This window comes from Vespa crabro, chromosome 6 (assembly GCF_910589235.1).
Source record: "Vespa crabro chromosome 6, iyVesCrab1.2, whole genome shotgun sequence".
Taxonomy (NCBI): domain Eukaryota; kingdom Metazoa; phylum Arthropoda; class Insecta; order Hymenoptera; family Vespidae; genus Vespa; species Vespa crabro.
In genome coordinates this window covers 2,849,241-2,874,488 of record NC_060960.1, presented here as the reverse complement: position 1 = coordinate 2,874,488, position 25,248 = coordinate 2,849,241, and the positions used below count along the sequence as shown (strand labels likewise).

Genomic DNA, 25,248 nt, shown 5'->3' with positions numbered 1-25,248 from the left:
TAACAGATAAATTATTATCGGTGTTATGAATATCACGAATATAAACGTATCGGAAGCGGTATATTTTGTTAAATCCTCAGCATTCTCGAACTCTCTACACTTTAACAAAATCGATACGATTATTGTTATTGGTATTATTATAATAACCAATACTCGGCTAAATACAAACTATATGTTTAAACTTCTCTCTTCTATTCTCTTGATTAATCGATGATGAACTAAATAAAATCGTATGAAAATCTTTTATTTCATATTAAACCGAAATTAATTTGAAATATTCTTTAATACGACTAAAATTTAAATTTTGATTGCGTAACTTTAAAAAAGTACTTATGTAAATAGAAAGAGAGAGAAAGAAATACATGACCTTGGTAATCGTTAAATTCACGATCCGAATTTAAACGCATGTTAATTTGTGAAAGAAAAAAAAAAACGAAAAGGGAAAAACAAAACCAGAATCATTTGATCGTGATATACTCGTTATCTTCAAGCATCGTAACAATATTATCTTATACTAACTATTTAGAACTTTCCGCGTAATAATATTCCTCGTTAGACGACGTTAGCGATACGACATTATACGATACGATATGATACGATATGAATACGGAGGAGGAAGGGAGGCTTCTCAGTTTAGTTTAAACGCGATTTTCAGGAAGCAATAAATTCCGTAACACGTCGCTTTCTCTACTGTACCTAAGGTTGTCCATATGCCAGTGTCATCCGTATTTCATACGCGCTTGTTGACAATAGATGTGCCGGAAGAAGTTACCAGTCGTTAAATTCGGACAGAATGATGGGAACCCGACGTAAACTTCGTAATGGACTTCCGAAAGGCTCCCTCGTCGGAACGATGGACAGTGTAGCGTCGATTTATCCACCCTTAACCACCCTTCTCTCTCCTCCTCTTTCTCTCTCTCTCTCTCTTTGTATCTTTCTCTCTCTGTCTCTTTCTCATTGTCTCTCTTTCTTTTTATTAGTCTTCTTTTTCTCACTCACTCTACCTGTCTATCTGTCTTTTTTTTCTCTCACTCATTCTCTCTTTCTGTCTATTTGTTTCTTTTTTTCTGTTGTTCTGTCTGTCTGTCTCTGTTTCTCTTTCTCTTTCTCTTTCTCTCTCTCTCTCTCTCTCTCTCGCTCTCTTTCTTTCGCTTTCTATATCTCTATCTCTCTTTCTCTTTCCCTCCCTTCTCTTGGGATTTACGATTTCTCGTAAATTGAGTTTCGCTGCCGAATTGTCTCCTCTCTTTTTCTCTCTCATACTAGCTCGATCCGCGACAGAGCTACGAACGAGTATCGTTCTGGAACGGGAATGGAAATGTCGTTGAAAAATACAGGCGATAGCGCGAAAGGTCAGACGCGAATTTTCCGACCTCCGTTTCTCTTTGCCGTCAGCCCACCCTTCTCCCACTATTCCTCTAGTCGTCATCGTTTTACCGTACGCTTCGAATTATTTTGTAATTCTATCAACATTGAATGGAAACACTTAATATGTATACATATTTATATATATATATATATATATATATATATATATATATATATATATATATATATATATATAAATATACATAAGTATATTTTTCTTCTGGATAGACGGGACATGTTTTCTTTTACGCTTGGATTTATTTCCAATCAAAATAGATAATTACATTTGTGTAAAAACATTTTGTGTTTCATTTGATTTAACTTCAACTTTACATTTTATTTAATATCTCTGTTTCTCTTCTGTTCTTTATTTATTTTTCTTTTTTTTTTTTAATCTATTTTCTGTTAACTTTTATTTCCCGTAATTACGTAACAAAATAAATCTTTTTATTTACAAGAGATAAAAGCTAAAATATAAATATAAAAGAATATGTGGATAATTTATTAATGATAATTTTTTTATGTATCCATATACATAAGTATATAATACATTATACATATGCATATGTTTAATGTAATATATTAATTTTTTATTTTTCATTAATCTTTTATTTTTACATTTAAAACGATTCATTATATATAAATAAAGTGTTTATGGGAAAATTTTATTAAACGTCAAATAGTCGTGGATTGTATTATTTTGCGTGTTACAAAAAATTTGAGGGATTAAACGAAGCAACAACGATGATCAAAGCTCAAAAAAAATCTCTTGGTAAAGTATTAGCGTCAGAGTAAACGAATTTTAAGGTGCTGAGGAAGACTCGTAGGGTGTTCGAGTAAAGGACAAGGAAAAAGGTAAGAGAGAAGAGGTTGCTCGCTTCGTAAGTAGGTCGCATCTCACGGCTCGATATCGTCGAATACTCTTTTGTGTTCCCTGTTAAATTGGGTTACGGGGATGCCTCACGGCCGTGAGGGTTCTTTCACTTTTACAGAACCCACGAGGAATTTTAATGTCATACTTTTGATCGATCGAAAATCGACGTCCGATTTTAATGAACGATTTTCACGCTTGTGAGGTTAATGCACTTTTTACGAAAGTCTCATACGTCGACGGAATAAAGTTTCACGTGAAGATTGACGTTCGTTCAACCTCTTTTTTTTTTTTTTTTTTTTTTTTAACAATTTATAAAATATTTCATTTTATTTCGAGTTAAAACACCGTAGCAAGGATTATATTAAAAAGAAAAAAACGAAACAAAAAAGAAAGAAAATTCTACGGTAACGATTTCACCATCTATGACCTAAATTTTGGTTTTCCTGTTTAAAAACGACATAATGTCAGGCTAATTGTTATTGCAATTGATATTTGTATGACTATACTATACTAAGTATAATTCATATCGGACAAGTGTCGAAAGTATGAAATAAGAATGAAAGGAAAAAAAAAGAAAATATATACATACACGAATCTACGATTTCAAAGTAATATCATCGAATTTATGTCGTTCGTTTTCCTATCTCGATATGATATCAGATTTATATTATAATTAATGTTAGCAATAACCATACTGTACTAAGTATAATTTATAGTTAACAAACGTCGACAAAAATGAAATAAAACATAAAATATATAAGTATATCTACGGCTGTAAATATTATTCATATATGAGTGTGTTATATTATCGAATTTACTTTGATCAATATCCTATTTAAAATAAGGGCAAAAAAGGAAATAAGAAAAAAAAGAAAAAAGAAAAAAGGAAAAAGAAAAGAAGAAGAAGAAAATATCGATTTATCGTTGGAACGAATACCGTTGGAAGAATAAAATCGATAATGAATCGATTAAAAAACGTCAATCGAAATTTGATCGTCCTCTCGTACCGCTTGCTCTCGGCATATCGTTCTAATTAAACGAAGCAATTTCGAGAGCATTACGCGTTTATATTTATATCCACATTCCTCGCGAGTTCTTCGTTTAAAAAAAACGAAGAGAACGGGATAAGGGAAAAAGGAGTGGTAAAAAAAAAAATACATCAATAGGTACCGAAATTAGGGTGTGAATATATCGACGATCGGCTGGCTCCTTATCGTCGTTACGTGCACGGAATCAAATGCAAAAACGACGTTATTATCATCGACGACGATACCATCATGAAAGGACTACGTCGTTTTAATAAAGATCGCGATCGTAACGAGAAATCTCATGGTGGGCCACGCTGAAATAGCATTGACGTTATTTAATTAAAAAGACTACGATGTACTCGTTTAAGTATCTATATATATATATATAGTTCTCATTTTTCTTCTTTTCTTTTCTTTCTACCGTTTTTTTCTTCTTCTATTCTTTTTTTTTCCCTTTCCTATCATTATTTTTCTTTTCTTTTCTTTTCTTTTCCTCATTTCTTTTTCTATATTTGTGCTAAACAATAAATTTCTATGAGTTTTGAAAATTTTAAACGTCGAAAGTAAAAGGAAAGTATTATAATAAATCAAAGGTAAGATAATAAGTAGTAGTACATTGTATGCATTGAAACATCTCCAATTTTTATCTATCAGTATCATCTCTCCACTTTTTTCTTTTTCTTTTTCTTTTCTTTTCTTTTATTTTCTTTTTTTCGTTCGTTCAAACAGTTATTATTATTTTAAAACGATTCTTATTATATTTACTTTCTACTATTTTATTCGAGAAAAGAATGGAAGAGATAGAAAGAAATTGAATATCGCGAGAGAAATCTTATCGTATTCGCGTTTCATCCTTCGAATATTATAAGTCGAACTCCTCTTACACTCTCTCTCTCTCTCTCTCTCTCTTTCTCTCTCTCTCTCTCTCTTTCTGCTTCGTTCTCTGTCCCGTACATATACAGACGCGTTATATATCCGGAAAATATATATCCAGATCATATTTCCGGCAGCTCTTTTCTACAGTATAGATATTCACGGTATATGCAAGAATATACGAGCGGTGAGCCAGTGATATCGTACTATGTCGATACTTGAAATTTCACGAATTTACGAATTTCGTCGTCTTCCCTTTCAATTTTCTTTTTTCTTTTTCTTTTCTTTCCATTATTTTTCCTTCCTTCTTTTCGTTCCTTTTTCTTCTTCTTTTTCTTCTTACTTTTTTTTCTTTTTTTTTTTTATTTTTTTATTCTTTTTTCAACGAATATATCGATCGTTGGATATCATCGATCTATCTCGTTTGTTCAAATTTCAAGAAAAAATTCTTCACAATTTTTCGTACACGAAAAGTGCATGGAAAGTTTTTCTCAGACATGAGGTTTCCATGCGGATACAACTTTCGCCATTATTCATCGATACGTTGTTTCATCTCATTCTCCCCTTTTTCTTTTTCGTTCTCTTCTCTTTCTTTCTCGAGAGGATTTCATTCATATAAAAGAAAAAAAAAGGAAAAGGAAAAAAAGTTGCACGAGTTCGAATCGAAAATCGATGTACGTACTACAGTACTCTTACAGTAACGTAAATAATTTCTTTGGATTGTAACACATTTTGTCTTGCTTGTTTAAAGCATCGAAAATATAATAAAATTAATAAATATTTATTATATCGTGATATTTTGTGATAAAAGATTGGTATTTCATCATGAATATTGGATTTTAAATTGATTTAATTAATTACGATCTATGCATCGAATATATGGAAAAAAATTTTTAACTATTTATAATAGTTAACATTTTGTTATTTCAAAAAAAGAATCTTAAGATGAATATTGAATGTTAAATTTATCTAATTAAATATGTATTCCAAGTATCGAGCACGCGATATAACTCATCAATTTTTACCATATAAACGTATTGTCATTTAAAAATAAAATCAATATATTTTTATTATATTAACTATGATCTAAGCGTAGAACATACGTTAAAGCTCATCTATAATCTTAACATTAAAAACATTTTGCGTATTCAAAAAAATCTTATAATGAATCTTATAATGAAGAATGATTATAATCATTATAAATTCATTATTCACCGATACGTTGTTTCATCTCATTCTCCTCTTTTTCTCTTTTGTTCTCTTCTCTTTCTTTCTGAAGAGGATTTCGTTCATATAAAAGAAAATTTTTTAGATCTTAGTAAATTAATTATAAAATAACTAAGATCTTATGCATCGAAGAAACAATAAAGCTCGTCAATATTTATAATATTATTATTTTGTGATAATAAAAAAAAAAAAATTCGATGTGAAAAATGAACACAATATTAAATTCATTTAATTAATTAAAATATTTCAAGATTTTCGAAGGGAACGTAGTCTATAATTATTCGTGTTAGAAAATGTTCAAGTACGGCATGAATAATTAAAAACACATAATCGCACCTTTCTTGCTTACTCGCTCGTAAGAATCGTGTTGTCGGTTCGAGTTGGTCATGAGCACGAGTTCAGTGTGGTAAAATTCTCAGCGTCTTCCCTCGGATGCTGCTCCTTGGAAAGTGAAGCTTCGAACTTTCGACTTGGCGAAGTCGTAATTCAATGTGATGTTCGACCTGAGCGTCGTTATCGGCTTCGAACTCTAAGTCCTTGTTCCTTCCTTTCTCTCTCGCTCTTTTCCTACTTTTATTTCTTTTTTATCTTGTCTCCTTTTTTTACCTTTTGATTTTTCTCATTTTTCATAATAAATAAAATTTCATTTATTATGATAATATAATATATTATGATAATATAATACATATAACAATATTTCATAATAAATATTTTCCTAATAAAAATTTTCATAATAAATATTTATTGTTATATTTGATTTCCCCTGAGAACATATGACCTTAACAAATTTGTTCAGATTATGTTTAAATGGACAAACATATTAATGTTTAAATTATATGGCAAATTTGTTCTTAATAAAGAATAAACGTTAAATATTTAAAAAAAAAAGAAAAATGTTTAGATTTTCACGACTTCATTAATTTTACAAATAATGGTAACTATTGACGACTATAATAATCATTGTGATTATTGACTTAGTTTAGTATATTTAAGTTCCATTATGTTGTACGTGAGAAATGCTAAAGTTCATTGGTGCTCGTCCACGTCATTAAACATACTCCTTGATTTTCGAGTAATCCCTTGTCCGTCGTAGAAAATTGAGTAATTAACGTAACACCATAAGTGCTCTCAATTTACGCGATAACGATGGATAACCTCTTACAACATGCAACTCTGTGACTTCGATTCGTCTCGTGGATCTCTAATGAAATCGCGATAATTATCTTAATTACAAGCGCAATTAGATAGAAACCTGTCTAATATCCAAAGGGAGAAGATGAGATCTCGTACATTGATGAAAAGGAAACGTACTGAACGTTCTGTATGAATGCAACGAGGGAATTAAGTCGCGATTAGATGTACAACATATTTTAATTTACACGAAAAAAGCACCACCGGAAATGTTTCTCTCATAATTAGACAGACAAATTTATTTCATACAAATGAATTCAATGATCTAAGATTTTTCAATTGTCGTAATATTTAAACAATTGAAATTATAATGATTTTAGGAGTAAAATTAAATCAATAAAATTTATTAATTGACATAAGATCATATATGCAGAAACCGATTTTGAATATCAATTTGACATTTCCTATGTTCAATTTACATGTAACTTCGGAAATAATTCAATTATTACTTAATAATTTTCACATTAATTGGAGACAAAAGTTCATTATTTTCATGCTTTGCTTTTTCCTTTATTAATTTATTTATAAAATATTACGCTCAAAGAAAAACGACATTATATTATATCGTCGATATTGTCATTTTTAAGCCCCTTATGTAGGCAACACACGTTACAAGTATGTATAAGTATGTTGCCTATCATAAAGGGATTAAAAATAATCATTGATAATTAATATTTGCCAATAATATTATCGATGAAATGTAAAATATTGTCAATCTCGAAGTTCAATATTTAATATGCCTATAAAAACAAAATTCTATAAATCATTAATTCGTCGTCTCTATTACTTTATGAATTATTCATTCGTTAGAATTTTCAAAATATCAAGAGAATAGTGAATTCCCTGTGGTCGCATCTAAAGATTGAAGGAAAACCAATGAAATGGAATGAAATAAAAGAGAAAGAGAGAATCGAAATGAAGGATGTTAGAATAATACGAAACTCGGTTGTGGAATTGAAGATGCGAGAAGTAAAAAAGAAAAAAGAAGTCTCCCTATACTTTGAGCAGTTGCAACGTTGAGTTCTCGAGCGAAATTCATGTGAATGTTCTCATGAAGACGAAAAAGAGAGAAAAAAGAGAAGAAATGGAGAAAGAAAGACAGATAGATAGAGAAAGAGAGTGTCAAATGAGATCTCTCATAGAATTTAACATTCTACAGAAATTTCACAAACAATTTTGTCGATGTTATTCAGATGTTTTAATCCCATGTAAAGTAATTTTTAAACGCGTTGTCCGAGCATGTGAAGATTAGATACATTCAAGGACGTTGATAGATCACGCGCGAACACGTATATAAAAAAGGATTCCAGTTCGAAGGCTATAACGCTATTTTCGTATTCGTTGATAGCACTATAATGAAAGCACGTCGAAAACGATCTCAAATTATAAGACAGATTATTTTTCGCACGACAAGAACGTAACGTAATGCTATTGCATTCGTTTTTAGTATTTATTTATTTATTTATTATTTATTTATTTGTTATTTATTTATTTATTCTCAACAAGGAGAATACTTTTGATCTCCGAACGAACCAGATTTTTCAAAATTCGATGAAAAATATATATCGACGGACTGGTGACATTTGAAAATATAAAAGAGAATGGAATACAAACGAAATGATGTACACGTGAAAAAAAAATAAAAATGATGACGGATTCTTGATTTAAATATTCCAACATAAAAAAAAAATCGTCCTCGATGAACGCGTTTGAAAATTTATCGCACACTTTCGTATGATATGTGTGCGTACTGAACACAAAGAGAATCGTTCATTCCTCGTGGATTACTTCATTCCTCGGCCATCGGAAGCACTTGAATTCCAGGACGTCCAACTGTTCAATTGAAAATCCCAATATTCCTCCGTCATCGATAGTGCACAACGTGTTTTGCGAGAGCCCCCGCAACGAGTTGTTCTCGTGGCACGACTTTGTCCTGGAATTTGCTGGCGATTTTCTACACATATAAACATACATACACACACGTACACGTGCACACGCACGCGCACGCGCACCCACTCGTATAAACACATAAGTAAATACAAAAGTAAATTATACAAGAACAAGAAAGATTTTGAATATTTTCGAATTTCTCGCTTTTTTTTCTTCTAAAATATCATTCGTTTCGTGTAAAGAAATACAAATTTTTCAAAACCAACAAACACATACATACATACACACACATACATATATATATATATATATATACGTTAAAGGTGTGAACGAAATTTCATATAGGTGAATAACAGAATTAATTACGACATTATCAAATGGGAAAGTTCTCCGCATGACTAAAATTCAGAGAACAACGTCGTTAACTGCACTGTGAACGTCGTCATTGCTGGCGTAGCAGACGTTACATTGAAGACTCATGATACGCGTTAGGTTGGTAATGCTTAATTGGACGATATTTGCCGAACTCATGTAATCACCTGTTGCTTCTTCGAACCTCTCCTTTCTACTTTTACACGTTCCGATCTAGAGAAGAATGAACTCTCTCGTTACTTAAATTCACTGTTAAATAATTCAGAAACAATACAGAGAAAGAAAAAGTTACTATTAGCAATAAAAAGAAGAGAGAAGAAAAGAAAAACACAAGTACCTCTGTGTTGTTCAAAGGATACTCAGCTTATTTTAAATATTTTTATACGATCTTTTATGTATTTCATGTTTTTAACAATACCGCCATTTTGAAATCGAAAGTTGTACCGAATTACTTTTGAATCTTTCTTGCAAATAATTTGAATTTTGTTCTAAAAAATTAATTTATTCATTCATTCAAACATATTAATATTTAGATTTTTATATATAAAGATCCAAAAAAGAAATATAACCATAAAAGATAGAAACAAATATATCATTTTATAGGGATAAAAGAGGGTTACACATATAATAATTACAAAAAATATTGAGAGTGTAAAAGATAGAGGAAAGTTGAAAAGCAAAAAGAAGAACATTGTGGATAGATAAAAGGAAGGATGTAGAATATCTTAATGTTTTATTTATTATACAAATGGACAAGCGGAATTATCTTTTAATTAATGACGAAGCTCTGATGAAAACGAAAGTTCTCGGTTGGAGATTTATAATACGAAAAAAAAAGATAAGAAAAAAGAAAAAGAAAGAAAGTAAGAAAGAGGAGGAGGAAAAAAAGTAAAAAAGAAAGAGAAAAGAAAAAAAAGAAAGAAGGGTTGAAAGGATGTGCCTTTTCGTAGATTTACGTAGAAAGATATTAAGATCTATGCGTCTCACTTAACGAGGCCTCGGACGAATAACCATCATTGTGTATTCAATTAATAAATCCCCGTGAGCTTACTCGAGATTTACGTTGTTAAAAGTAAGGGTCGACGCTGAGTAACACACCGAACGATAAGTCGATGTGGACGGGTACAAAATAGGATGAAAATATCTTAGCCTTCGAAAAGGAAGGATTTACATACAATACGGCCAAGGCGTCCCACTTTCAACAAAAACAAATTGCATCGGAAGCGTAGATATTGTTATGAAAAAATAACATTGATAAAAATAACAGATTATTTCAATGAACAAAATTTATACAAAATTTTATATCTTTGATAACGAGGAGTTCGCTTTTTTCTTATATATAAATATAAATACGTGTATATATATATATATATATATATATATATAATATATAATATATAATATATAATATATAAGAAGAATATAAAAATTTCTATAATCGTAATCTAATAATCACTTGTAAATGTTTGTAATGCTTCATTCATTAAATTCATATGATGGTAAAATTATAAAGTATTAATATTTAATGTAGTATAAATTATAATGCATAATGTAAGATATAAAATATAATAGCTTTTCATTAAATTTCATAAAAGAAAATATATATATATATATATATATATATTTTTTCTTCTTTCTTCTCTAATATTTACCTTATAGCTAATAGAATATTTCTTTTCCACAAAATTTTTAAATAAAAAAGTTATTAAAGAACATTAAAAATAGGACATTGTTATTTATTAATTATTAATTTTGCTTTTTAATATAAGAAATCAATCAATGTTAAATTCAAACAATGGTTGAAACGATGACGATAATAATACAAAAAAAGAAAAAAAGGTGGAAGAAGAAGAAGAAGAAGAAGAACAAACAGGATGGATTAGAAACATGCGTTTCTCGATCGTTAAGGCAGACATTAAGGAAAGTATTTCTTAATTAGTGGCTTGGTCTGAAACGTCCAGCCTTAAAAAGTCGGAGTAACTATCGTTGGCGCTCCCTCGAACACCCAAGCCGAGCCCTAACGCGGGAGTTTCTCATAGATCATGATTTGTTTCAAGTGCTTAAACTTTTCCACGTCAACGTTCTTCTGGACGGCCGATATAAAACGTCGACTAGATTCAAGATTAACGCGGCCAATAGTACTGCCGCTTCATTGATGTTAATACTAAAAATATAATTCCCGTGTTTTCTTTTTTATTTTTCTTTAATTCTCATTTATTTCGATAATATTTATTAATACCAATAATGTTATTATGATTGTTTATATTTTATTTTTTTGATAAGAGCTAGAAAGAAGAATGTCAATACTTGTATATGATCATTATCAATAATAATAAACGTTTATATTGTTTACAGATAAAACCGAAACTATAATACTTGAAAAGTATGTTTTTTATACATATACCACATAATATTACTGCTTTGATAAACAATTGAGAAGTTCGCACAGATATATATATATATATATATATATATATATATATATATATATATATATATATATATATATAAAAGATCTATAAAAGATAGAAAAATATTGATGACATTAACGAGACAATACAAAAAAATTATTAAACGTACAAAACACATAAAAAGAACAATAAGATCATGAAATTGAAGATGGGAAAATTGATCTTTGTGGATTTTTACGTTAGTTCTTTTCTGCTCGTTGAAAAACGAACGTTTCCCTTTATGACCAAAATTTCATCTCTTTGTGCTTAGACGCAAGGCTCAGGCGAACATTTTTCTACTTTCCGACGGGTGTCGCCTATCGTAAAGGCAACTTTATGGTTTGTCATACGAGAGCACACACTTAAATGTACCACGATAGTTCTCTATTCGTGAAAAAGGAAACAGAGAAGAGAGAAAAGAAAGAAAAAAAAGCAAAAGAAGAAAAAAAACGCCAAGTGCAGCTCCGTAAAAGCGAAATTTTTTCGCACATCCTTTTTTCCATTTTTCTTTTTTTTTTTGTTTTAAACAAAACTATATATCTACGAAACAGAAAAACGTAATATATATATATATATATATATATATATATATATATATACATATACGTATATACCAGAGGAAACCAATCCTGCAAAAATTCAACAAATCAACGAGTGAATATTGCTCGAATAACGTAACAAACGAATTCGTCGATTTTTCATTGCGTCTATGGTAACGACAAAAACAGCTATAGCATAATAACAAAAAAGACAGACCAAAAACAAGTCGATTTTTTTTCATATTATAGTAGAAACGATACAAATTCTCAACTCCAATTCGTTTAAAGCTTTTTGAAGAATATTTCAGATATTTCCATGTATATTTATCCAAGAAAAATTTATTATCATTACCATTATTTCCGTGAATGTTCTTTCTCGATGCATGTGTGCTTAAATATGTGTATGCATTTTTAATAATTTTATTTGTCATATTTCAAATAAATACAAAATTTGTTGTTTCGTATTTATTACTTAAATTCAGAAAGAAAAGAAGAAAAAGAAAAAAGGATAAAACTATAAGTACCATTTGTTACTTTTTACATAATTTCGACGTCATTACGATAAAAAAAAAAAAAAAAAGAAAAAAAAAGAAAGAGAGAAATAAAAAACAAAATTTGAAATGTCAGTTTTATTGGAAAATCCTAATGTCAAAACTCAATGCGAGTTTTCAATTTACTATTTTACCTGTGAATATTTCAAAATAACCGATATAGAATTCTTCGACTACCTGACAAAAGGTACACCTGTACCTGGATTTCTTTCGGACGAATGCCTGGAGTTAAGGATAAGGTTCTACTGACAGTGATGAGAAGCGTTCGATCGGAAAATTGGCATGTTTGTCGAAGTTTGGCGAGAGTGATCGTGTCACACACACACGCACACATATGTATGTGTATATATGTACATAGATACCTAGAACATGGAGTATTGTTACGTGTCCTGTAAATGTCGCGATAAGTCCACTTACTAAAACGTTATCGATCCTGTCATTGTAAATATATATATTTACACGATATATGCATTTCGATATATTCCGAATATCTTTCAGAGATCAATCAAAGCGATTTTTCTTGATTATTATTATTTTTCCTTGATATTATTATTATTTTACCTTTTTTTTCATCTAATATCTCATTCTTTTATATCTTTTATTTCCTCCCTCTTTTTTTTTTGTTTAATTCTTTCGTTACAAAAAGTTATATAATATCAAAAAAGCTCGAGAAACAGTACGCAGGAAATAGATTTATTGTTCCATTTTTTTTTCTTTCTTTTCTCTTATTGTATTTTTCCAAATGCTGACTTGTTTCATTTCAAGTGGCTCAACACGTGAGCAATATAACAATGTGAATGTATTTCTAGCGTTTTAAATGCACGACACGACGACGACGACGACGACGATAACGATGACGATGACGATGACGATGACGATGACGATGCACCGGTATTAGTAATTCGTGTGCATTCTTACAACGTAAATTATTCTGATGATATCGATTAACCATCCGACTGTTATGGAATATCATGTTGAATGATATATGATGATGATGATGATATCATAGTGTGAATTAGAAGGGTAAACTAGGAATTATAGATATGTAGGGTGTTTCATCTAAATTGAACATATTAGATATCTCGTTTAATTTTTATCGTTGAAAAAAAAATGTCATAGATAAATAATGTTTGTTTATAAGAGGCATACCATTTTTCACGAGATTATTTTTATCGAGATTTTCGAAATCATCAGTTTTTTCTCTCTTTTTTTTTTTTTTTTTTTTTTTTTTTAATTTCACTACACGTACTTATGTTACCGTGAAATGCAATTGAAATATAGTGGAAATGTAGACCAAACAGACCTTGTGTAAAAAAAAAATCACAATATTTGACCAATTAATGCGAATAATGAATATAACAGAAAGATCGATCGAAAAAAGAAGAATTTATCTTAAGAAGTCTATCATTTATCTAAATAATGTCCATCAATATCAACATGAAGATTTTGTAAAATCTCATTAAGGATGAATTAATCTGGTTATTTTTATATTTTTAGAAATCTACTGTGACTTAATTAATAATAGTTAGACTAATATTTTTTACAATAATGTCAATACTTCTAATTAAGATTAAACATTGAAATGCCGAGGAAACGGGAATGTGACGGGCAAGAGTGGAGAAGGGAGGAAGGAAATGACGTTGAAAAAAAATTTTTTTGCTTATCATAATATTTGTTCCTTCTAATCAAAGAATAATAAAAAAAAAATTAAATAATTTAAAAAATAAATAAAAAGTAATAAAAAATATTGTTTTTCTCTGACTATTTTTTTCCTATCATAAGAGATAAAATATCTAAATATTTAAGTTGCTTAAATTAGATGGAATATATATATATATATATATTTTCATGTATGTATGTATGTATGTATGCATGTATGTATGTATATATATATATGTTGCACATTCGTATGCATCTGAAACGATTGTAAAAAAGATCAACTCGTATTATCATCCGTTTCGTTTTATCATTACTGCGACAACGAAAAAGAAAAATAATGAAGACCAAACATGAAAAGTGCGAAGTAAGAAATAAGATACCAAGAACACTCAGTAAATTGCTGCTTTCTTTATTTTTTTGTTCGCTTTTCTTTTTCTTACAGTTCGAAAGAATGATTCTCATCAACCTGCTCCCGTTTGACTAATAGAGAATGAATGAGTGAGCAGATTCTGTTCAAGAAAGAACTAAAGAGAATTAGTAAAACAGAGAGAAAGAGAAAGAGAGAGAGAGAGAAAGAGAGAGAGAGAGAGAGAGAGAGAGAGAGAGAGAGAAGAAAAAGCAATAAAATATTAATTATAAATATTACGTGAATCCGAAATAATAAAACGAAAATAACATGATATTAAATCAGTAATATATCTTGAATCATTTTTTATCCGTAAAATAGTGTAATTTACATAAAGATAATAACAAAATTTTATGTAAATATTATTAAAATGTTATTTAATCTCGGTATATTCTATTTATTAATAATTATGATATCATGTGTGTTTATTATTTTATGTACTAATGAAATCGAATGCTTTTTAAATTAAGATAAAATATCGCCGAAGCAACAGAGGAAATGCAGAAGTTAAGAAATACATTCACAACCGCCTCCGTGGCGCAATCGGCTAGCGCGTTCGGCTGTTAACCGAAAGGTTGGTGGTTCGAGCCCACCCGGGGGCGAATTTTTTTTGCCCTGAAAGAAAAAACATCGAACTAAATATACATGTCATTGTTGTTAAAATTTTACATTCTTTTTGTTCTTATTTTTCTTTTTTTTTCTTCTATACTGACGTATCAAATGTGCATACGAATTCGTACGAATTCTTCACGTATTTTTCCAAAAGTAAGTAAATACAGTACAATTTTCACACGCCCGTATTTTCCGTCCATATAAATCGTCGTCAACGATCATCTGTTTTGTTAATAAATAAAATATATTTTATCATCTATAGCATTCCATTTACACGTTTCACGTATCGAAATTTCCAGCACATTCTGATCAACATTCGAGGTGTAGACGATGTGTGTATATAGTATACACATGGATTTGAACGAAACTATTACTTCTTCTTAGCCGCCATATTTCTGTACTGATGGCGTAATCAGTAATGCAACTCGATCTTCAATTTTAAAAGATAGGACAGTGTATCTTTCTTCTTCAGAAAATATAGAGATTCGAGGCACCACATTTTACAAGAGGGCCTCATGAAATATTAATACTGCAGAATCGTGAGTAATCTTTATGGGCCACATCTATATCGCATTTAAGCTTGGCACGTGCTACGTTACTTTATAATACCCCTACCCCCTTCTCCGCGACTCTTCTCTCTCTCTCTCTCTCTATCTTTCTCTTTTTCTCTCTCTCCCTCTCTCTCTCTTATCTTTCTGTCTCTCTCTCCCTCTCTCTCTTATCTCTCTAAGTCTCTCTCTCTCTCTTTATCTCTTTTTCTCTCTCTCTCTACTCTACACTATCCTTCCACGTTTCTGTCGATTAGGCTGTGCGCTTTCGAAAGACAACCACAGAAGATCGTAGTTCCTAGTATTGCCGATAGATGGCCGCGACATTCTCGAAAGTAAAAGTAGACATTATAGACTAGATCAAACTACTCTCAGGTCGTACTGATCGTCATTCAGTGGGTTACAAACTGTACCACTTTAAGCAAATGATGATAGTTAGAAATGATCCTAGTGATTAAATTTCACTCCTGTCCGATCTAACACTATCGCAGATTGGTCAGAGAACATCTGATGCTCCACTGAGTGACCAAATTTTATAAAATTTATTATAAAATATTCAAAAATGAAATTTAAGAAATAAATATTCTATTTATTTATATTCTAAAAAAATTGATTGTAATATATAAGAAGTAGGAAGATTAAATCTGTGTTCAATCTGTATATGTATGTGTCGGTGAGTAATTTAAATATAATTTGATATATAGACAACTTAAATTTATCATGACATCGGGAAATAAGCTTCAAAACTTTGTTTAACTTTTCATATCAAATAAGTCATCTCTAGAGAGTGAGAGAGAAAAGAGACTAAGAGCACACATAAGCAACAAACATATCTGGCACTGGCACACGTTAGAACTTTGCTATTATTGCCACGTTCGTTTGTATTGAAATTACTACTTCATAATACATTCTGCATAGATAAATATACAGTGTGTTAAAAACAGAATTCAGAAGTTAGAAAATATATGCGTAGTAGTGATGGTACTCATTTAAACTGAGCATAAAATACCTAATAAACATGGATCGAAATCTTGACATCAATGAAGTTTCTAAATATAACCTTTATAATGTATAACCCATTTTTTTAACACCCTGTATATTGACAACGTAATATAAAGACACGTTCATAACGAGACTTTTAACGAGTTTCGTTAAATCATTTACATATACGAACACGAAGAACAATTACAATTTCCAAATTTTCAGATGTGTGAAAAATATTTATCACATTGATGATGTAATTTCAATAGAAGAAAAATAAACAACAAAAAAAATAATGAAAAACAATATGAGGTCATTATTAATTCGTAAAAAGATATAAAACAAAATTTCAGCATAGTATATTTTTTATTTTAGAAATCAATTAGAAAAAAATATTGTTATTTACTATTAGATTATAAAATTATGAAAATTACTTTTTTTACAATTTCTATTGCAAAGAAGAATTTGACGATAGTTAGAACAAATAAATTTATGATTAATTTATAGTTGCTTTGTACAAATATATGATAATAAACCCATTTATCAATAAATTTATTTATTTCACTTCTTTGTTTCGTATTTTTTTTATCTTCTTAGGATGAATTTTCATCTGTAATATATCATCTATAATATATTATTGTCGAGGATTAAAAATTATTATAAATAATATTATTATATCGGGTCGATTAAGTTTAAAATCAAATATAAAACGTATAAAGGATTAAATAGAAGCTTCTAAATCGCGCAAAAGAGGGAGAGAAAGCGAGAGAGAAAAGCTTTTTATAGACGATACCGAAGACCTTTTTCAATTTGCAGATATTTCGAAAATGTATATTATCAGTCAAATACAAATTCTCTTTTATATCTACTTTTATTTCATCAAATGTAATTCTCTCGAATATTCATTCCACCACGATACAGACTAAAAATAATGAGAAAGAAAGAACCAGTGAGAGAAAGAGAGAGAATGAGTGAGTTGCATTATACATGTATGCTATCTAGTTTGGCGGTAGCTTCATTTTAGTTAGATAATCCTCCAGTGCACAGAAAGCAAGTGTATGTATGTGAATGTATAAGAGAGAGAAAGAGAGCAAGTCATTTACTTTATAGGTGTGAGTACAAAGAGATCTTTAATGAGTTTTGCTTAATCCATTAACGAGGTTGGTATATATCTATGTACCTCATATTTCAGGAATTTCATGAAAACTCTACTCCCAATTTTTATGGTGTCAAGTGCCAAATGCTGATAAAGCCTAATTTTCTTCAAACACACCGCAGAATTATTTTCACCACCATCTTCTCCTCCTCCTCCTTCCTTCTCCTCTTCTTCTTCTTTATCTTTTTGTAAAAAAAAACTTTCTTAATGTAAAAAGACACAAATTTTATACTACTCCATTAAATTACTATCTTGAAAAATAAGGATGTTTGCCTCTTACGATCTTACCAAGTATTTCACAAAGAAAATTGAAGATCTTTGAAATGAAACTTATAATTTGTGTGATATAGAGAGATGAATATATTAATATGAGTATTAATATTGAAATATTATAAGCTCTATAAGTTTAATTAAAACCAGTATTAGAATCTAATATTTTTTTTATTCTCTACATATAAAATATCTATTACAAAAGTTTTGCCATGTAATTTTGTTACACCTTGTATATAAGAAATGGTAATATAATAATGTTTTTTTTTTATATCTAATATAACTCCGAAAAAAAGAAAAAAAAAGAAGAAAAAAGAAAGAAAAAAAAGAAGGAAAAATACAAAAAGAGAAAAACGATCGATATATATATATATCTATATACATATATATAAACTCTACTAAGAAACATGTTCCTTTGATCAAGAATAAAATCTAGTCTTGTTTGAAGTTACCGCTTTAAAAGAGAACGACGAATGAAGAACGTAAAGTAAAAAAGAAAAGAAAGAAAAAAGAAGAAAAAGAAGGGAAGGAGTAGTGGATATAAGCAAAAGTAAAAAAAAAAAGAACAGAAGGGATACTACCTTAGTTGATATGGAGTCGTGAAGTTCTCTTTTTTTTTTTCTTTTTTCCTCTTTTCCCGAGATTTCACGAGAAAACTCGTTATCCTTTTGCTATACTTATCCATGTTCCCTTTCAATTTACTCTATTCCAATTGCTTTGTATTTTCCCACGGTCGGTTTGAACCATTATCATACTTTACTCTAGTCAAATATTGTTCGAATTCTATGTAAAGCCTTTTTATCATAGGATCATTGTTTCTTCTTTTTTTTTCCTTTTTCTCTTCTTTTTTCTATTTTTTTGTTCTTTTTTTTTTTTATTCGGTGTTACTAGCGCTGTACTCTCATTCCTATCCTTTGCCCTGCTTTTTCCTAAAAGCTTGAACAATACTAGCACGAAAAATTTCAACAAATTCCAATCTCGATGAAACCGAGTGCTTGCTTGCTTTTTCTCTCTTCCTCTCTCTCTCTCTCTCTCTCTCTCTCTCTCTCTCTCTCTCTCACTCACTCACTCACTCATTCTTTCTGTCCTTTCCTCTCGTTTTCTCTTTCTATTCATCTCAAAAGAATCGAAGAAAACAATTTCTTTAGTCCATCGTAATCGTGCTTCCGCATTTCTACAGTTCAAGTTCTTCTCCCTCCTACCATCCTCTCTATTTTCTCATCACGTTCGGCCACTTCATGCTCACAATCGTTAGAGTGCTCTCTAAATCTTCTCGACCAAGCTAATCTGCACTCTACTCCCCAAAGACATCGGCCGCCTATCGAAAAGGCTGGCTCGATGAACAAACGAGATAACGAGATGTCGATGGAAAGAGAGAGAGAGAGGGAGGGGGAAAGAGAGAGAGAGAGAGAGAGAGAGAGAGAGAAAGAAAGAGATAGAGCATCCTTTTATTATCTCGGTCTTTCTCGGTCGATCCTTTACGATTAATTGCGATCGGATTCTTTCGCGTAATGTCCCATTCTCTAACTCGCGATAATGATTACGATAAGTTAATACCCCCGTTAAAATGATATGAGTTCAAGGCGATATGAATCCAAAGGAATTTTGAAAACTTCAATTACATTTTAAAAACAGTAAGGAGAAAAGAAAAAGAGAGAGGGAGAGAGAGAGAGAGAGAGAGAAAGAGAGAGCTTAAAAAATCCATTTCAATCTCATTACTTAACATTTACATTTGTAAAATCTTGTAAATTTTCAAAGATCTTGATTTAATTATCTATAATCGAAGTCATTTTTCTGTTTAAAAAAAAACCATATAAAATTTGAAATCCCTCAGAAGTTTGAAAATCATAGAAAATATAAAACTTGTAATCGAGACAAATATATATTCTTCTAATATGAATTATAAAAGAATTTATTTTTTTAAGTAAAAAAGAAAGAAAAAGAAACTGAAATAAGATCTTAAAAAATTTCATATAAATGAAATATGTGTAATTACGAAGTTACAGAGGCGTTACAGAGGTTATAATTCCCGATTCTGTAAATAAAATAAATCTAATATAACTCAATTATTTTCCATGATATCCAAACAAAAATAATATAATATAAAATTTATAGTATACTTATATAACTGTACTATAATCAATAGAACTTATATTTACCAAACATTAACTTCCGAATATAAGTTAACAGAGTTAAAACTGTTAAAACTATTAGCTAACTAAACTGAAGAGTTAAAACTTTAAAAATACACATAAATGAGAGAGAAAAAGAGATAGGTAGAGAGAAACAGAGAGAGAGAGAGAGAGAGAGAGAGAGAGAGAGAGAGAGAGAGAGAGAGAGAAAGAATATGTGACTTACAAGTTACATGACATTATATTTTATAGTTAATAATTTTTCAACAATTTATCTGATTTTTACAAAAGTTAAGAAACGAAATAGAATCGACCATGCATGTAAATTTAACATTTTCTTTTCCTTATTTTCTTTTACTCTCTTTCTCCTCTCTCTCTCTCTCTTTTTCTTATTTCTCTTTATGTCTCTCTCTCTCTCTCTCTCTCTCTCTCTCGCTCATTTTTAAGATATCAGACAATAATTTGATATAATGGCATCCAGAAGGGCTATAACGTTTGCTTCGTAATTTAAGACAGGATTCAAGTTACACCCACAGAACTCCTTGAAAGAATGGCAAATGGTAACACCTCTCGTGTAGAGTCAGCATTATTGTCCAGCTAAATACATAGACGAACGTTCGTGTAAAGTTAGAAGAGTGGACAAATAATGACCTCTAAGAAGTAACTACCAATTTCTAGCGACCTGATTTTTTTTCTCTCTCTATCCCTTTTACAAACACTTGCGTTCAAGGAAATACGAAACATTTTGAAAAGTAATTAAGATAGAAAAGAGGTAACACAACTGTGATCCGAAATAGAATAGATCGTTAGAATAGAATAGTTTGTTCAATCGCAAAAAGTAGAATTATTTTAAACGTTTCGATTAAACGAGAAGTTTTCTTGTTACAAAAAAAAAAAGTAAATTTCTGATATAACTATATATATATATATATATATATATATATATATATATATATATATATATATATATATATAAATGAATAAGAAAACATTCTAATAAATAAAAGAGGAACGTCGTAATGATTTAAACAAATTTAATAATAGACATTTACGATCTATAAAATAAAATAAAATCTTCGAAGAGAAAATAAGTTACGATGATTCTGTAGAAAAATTTCGCATGCTGATGTGGAAAAATAGTCTAGCTGGCGACTAACTATTTGCCTAGATAGGTGAACAGTGCGAACCATGAAGGCAGGACTTTTAAAAGATCGTAGGGATCTATCGAATCCTCCGAAGGGATCCTTCCAGAAGCAACATGCCCGACAAATTGAGTTCAGATCCTGTTTCTCTCTCTCTCTCTCTCTCTCTTTCCCTCTCATTTTCTCTCTCTTCTTTTTCTTTTTCTTTTTCTTCTTCTTCTTCGTATTTCTCAGCGAGACCCTTTCCATTTCGATGGATTTTTCCCATGGGTCAATGGAAAAGGCTTGAACTCGATATTCCGTAGGAGCTTCTAACCACACTCTAAGTGACCACCTTTCGCCAGCCACAAGAAGGAAAAACCTGAATTCAAACTCTGATCGAGCCCTGAGGTCCTTTCGCTTACTCTGTAACGCCCTTGGCCATATTACTCTTACCATTGTAATATTTCTTTTTTATTTTTATTTTTATTTTTATTTTCACTTTTTTATTGTTTTTTTTTCTTTCTTTTTTCTTTAAATCGACCGATATATATGTGTGTAAAAGAAAGAAAGAATAGTTAAAGAATATTTTGTGCTGAGATGATTTTATCGAAGTTTTCTCACTCGAATGTAACGTGAATTTTTATTCGTAACGTGTTCATTCATCTGTTTCTTTTCATTGACTTATACATACATACATACATATATATATATATATATATATATATATATAAACACATGAATATTTATACATACATATATATATATATATATATAAATATATAAAGGAAAGAGATATGACGAATAGAAATGTTTACACATACGATTAAATGTACACATTCCCCCTTCATCGAGCAACAAGTTTGTAGATCTTCTGTCCCAGAATTCTGTAATGTTGAGCGAACGATACTAATAGCATTTCTGGTATAACTTGTTGTTTTAATGATTCAAGTTATCGAATTCGAAACGTCTCATACGAGAGCTTTATCTTCTGTGAAATAGCGTAGGTGAACGCGGGAACAGGAATATTACGTAATCGTGTTGTTCCATAATCATAGGTGTAGTTTTTAAATAAATCTTTTCAATATTCTTGATATTTATTTTTATTTCAAAAGTAACTTTTCCGTTTCTGAATGATCAATTTTATCTTGAAATATCTCAAATTAATAAACTAATATCAATTTATCATTTCTACTTTTGTTTTTTTAGAAATTTTAAGAAAATTGTTATTTGTCCCAGATATTTATAATGTTTTATAAAAACTATAAACAATATTTCTAAAGTTACAACATTTTCAACGTTATATTCTAAGAACAATGTTTTAATATACCTATTACAATAAAAAAGAATTTGCGTAATATCCTCTTTTAACATAATTTTCATCTAACACGATTTAAAGAGCACGGACAATCGTTATACTCATAATACATAAACCAAGATGGAATACATTTGTTATATATACATTAATTCTGGGTTTGCTCACTAAACACAAATTCCATATAAAATAGTATGATTAAGCCGTATTTATAAGAGATTTCCTTGTACACTTAATTCTTGAAAGCTATCTCTTGTAAAAAAAAAAAGATTAATTTACGAATGAAACTATTGCGAATGAAATTTTACCATAATATATTATCTTCTTTTTTTAATTAATAAAAAAAAGATATGTAAATAAATGTACAAATATCATTGTTTATTATTAGATTAAAATTATAAGAAATAAATGTTTACAATTTTTAAAAATAATGTATTTTACACTTTTATACATTTTACTCTCTATTCCATTATCTTCTTCTTGAAATGAAATTATAAAGTTTAATAAAAAATAGAAAAGAGAAGAGAAAAGAAAATATTCAATAAAAAATTATTAAGATTTATTCACACAGAATATATACGTTAATCATTATGAATAAATATCAACGAGAAAACATTATTTTTATTCTTAACAATACTTCTCACGATTTCAGATCACTTGATAGATCATAGAAAAAAAAAGAAAAAATTAAGAGAAAAGAAAAAGCATTTTCCTTTGGAAAAATTTAAGAAAACATAGTGATAGCGGGTTTTTATCGTGTAGTCGAAAACGAATCTGCTTCTCTTAAGTACACAGAGATAATCTATAGACTATAGTAGCATCCATTGGACCCTTTTATCGCAAACACGCAAATTACTCTCGTCAGAGCAAGCAAACACGAGTTTCCCAGGCACTCTTGTATAACAAAACGAACTTCTGACCACCTTAGAGAGATAGTTCAGCACGATATAATACGTCTTGTTAGATCGAATAGAAGTAAGAACACTCCCCCTTCTATTTTCTTGGCTCATTATCGTCAACTCGAGTGAGATAATCCATGCCTTCTAATCGAGCATCTTCCCATAATATCGATAGTACGTAACAAGGGAAGGATTTCAGAGGTGGCATGAGAACAGGAGGTCTCTCGGCGTTATTGACATAATCGAAGGGATCACGAATCGCGACGTTAGGCGCACGCGCAAATTTACTTGGGGATCCCGTAGGTGCTCGGAACATCGTTCGAAATCGTTGGAAAATTTGTCGACGTTCGTCTATTAAGATATGTGTATACACACACACGTGTGTGTATGTGTGTGTGTGTATTTGTATAAATATGTAAGTATATACGAGTAACATGTAAGTAATCGAAATACGTATATATCAACGTACGATAAATCTCATTATGATATGATGAAACCCGTTAATCAAATTAATCCGAATAATGTAATTTAATATTGATCAATTACATATAATCTGTATAGAATCTGTAAATAAGTAAGTGTGTAAATATAATAGATACAGACACATACACACACACACACACGAACATACATATGTATGTATATAAGTATATTTGTATATACATCATGTACAAGTTTACTTTAGATTATAATAAAGTTTATGTTACATAGTTTCCTATTTGATATCTATATGACACATGCATATATACACATACGAAAATGGTTCATCCATTCATTTATCCGTTCTGTATTATTCCAACCGTTAAATATTATTTCAACGGAGGGAGTATACATATATTGACCGTGCAAATACTCCCGAAGAGCCGACCGAAATGGATCGTTTTAATTGTACAAGCGTATCATCGAGCTTCACCTATTCGAGAATTTCAATTCGTGTGTCTAACAAAGATATCTTTTTTTTTTAAATATGAGAAAATGAAAGAAAGAAATTATAGTAAAAACCACGAAACGAGAGAGAGAGAGAAAGAGTATTAATTTTAATTTTTCGTAAAAATGCGACGACGATGCCTCTCTTGAATTAGTGCATATCACAGATAAAGAACGAAAAAGAGAATTCGTTCGAGAAGAAAACTGGAAAAGAGAGGAAGTAGAAGAAGAAAAAGGGAAAAAGGAAGAAACAAAAAAAAAATAAGAAAAGAATTATTCTTTTCTCTCTTTTTCTCTCTCTCTCTCTCTCTCTCAGGGACGTCATCGGTTTTTCGAGAAACGAGTTGGATGTGCCTGGCAAGCGATTAATCCTGCTCTTTCAAAGTCGAAAAGGACTGTTCATAGACGAAATTCAAGGATCACAAAATGTTTCTAAGTACAACAACAAAGTTTAATGCGTTTTAATATATAACATTTATTTTTCATTCTTCCAAATGAAAGAAAGAAATTTTTTTCTTTCTTTTTTTTTTTTCTTTTTTTTTTTTTTATTTAGAAAAACAAACAATTTTCCCCAAAAATTTTCTGTATCATGGATATATCGCAAATTCGTTCATTTCTCTTCCGTTTTCTTTCTTCCTTTTTTTTTTTTTACATTCAAAAAAGGAAAAAGGAAAAAAAAAGAAAGAAAAAGAAAGAGAAAGAAAAAGATACAAACGGGTAAAATAAGTTATCAAACGTATTCGTCGCTCGTTGATCACATCCACAAGGATTATACATACCGTCCACTTGATTTTCCTCTTGACTTTTCGAGAACGAAGATAGTGAGGAGAAAGGGAATTTAGCTTTGAGAACAAACGTT

General features: G+C 30.0%; 1 protein-coding gene and 1 non-coding gene across 5 annotated transcripts in view; one reads left to right on the top strand and one right to left on the bottom strand.

The window, feature by feature from the left end:
* The window catches only part of LOC124425152 (acetylcholine receptor subunit alpha-like), a 100,143-nt gene that overhangs the window by 42,211 nt on the left and 32,684 nt on the right, over nt 1-25,248 (bottom strand). The gene's annotated exons all lie outside the window — the stretch shown is intronic.
* Trnan-guu lies at nt 14,957-15,030 on the top strand. Its single transcript has one exon. It is a non-coding gene; the product is annotated as a tRNA-Asn (tRNA).